Source organism: Toxorhynchites rutilus, chromosome 3, assembly GCF_029784135.1.
Source record: "Toxorhynchites rutilus septentrionalis strain SRP chromosome 3, ASM2978413v1, whole genome shotgun sequence".
In the NCBI taxonomy this organism is placed as follows: Eukaryota; Metazoa; Arthropoda; class Insecta; order Diptera; family Culicidae; genus Toxorhynchites; species Toxorhynchites rutilus.
In genome coordinates this window covers 168,061,927-168,062,587 of record NC_073746.1, presented here as the reverse complement: position 1 = coordinate 168,062,587, position 661 = coordinate 168,061,927, and positions in this window count along the sequence as shown.

Sequence of the window (661 nt, the reverse complement as noted above, 5' to 3'; positions counted from 1 at the left end):
TCATGAAATGACTGAGCAATAAGCGTTTGAATTTGGACAATTTTCACGATGTGCTCGATTTTCGATTTTCAATTTGTACCCCAATATGTTCCCGAAAGACGTAATCCTACGTCAAAATACCTGTCCAATATTTTGCGATAAGGAACAAAACTACAATGTTTACGAAAATCTGAGAACCACTATACCCATTTGGCATAGAATGGCTGACAAGCTAGATAACAACCAAATTTGACAGCTATCAAGTTGATACATTTCCAGCAAATTGCCACGAAATGGATAATGAAATGTTTACACGATAACTGACTTACAGCCAGGACAAAACGTAAATAATTTATCTTGATTCGCGGCTTAATCCGATGTGAAGAGGAGTTTATCTTCAATCTCTAAGTGTGTTTACATGCTGTTCCCCAAATTCCCTATATACTTAAATTTGTGACGCTCTTAAGTGGTCTAGGGAATCATATATGATAGCCACTTGCATTTTTTACGGGTTGTTTTTCATTTCCAATGCATAAAATACAGACACCACAAAAACGCAGCAAGATCGTAATGTCTTTCATAGCGCTGAGAAAGAAAAAAACATAAAACCGCTGTAATGCTTCACGTGACTTTGCGTGACACAGCTTCCTGTAGCCGAGAATTTGTATTGCTACTAAAAACG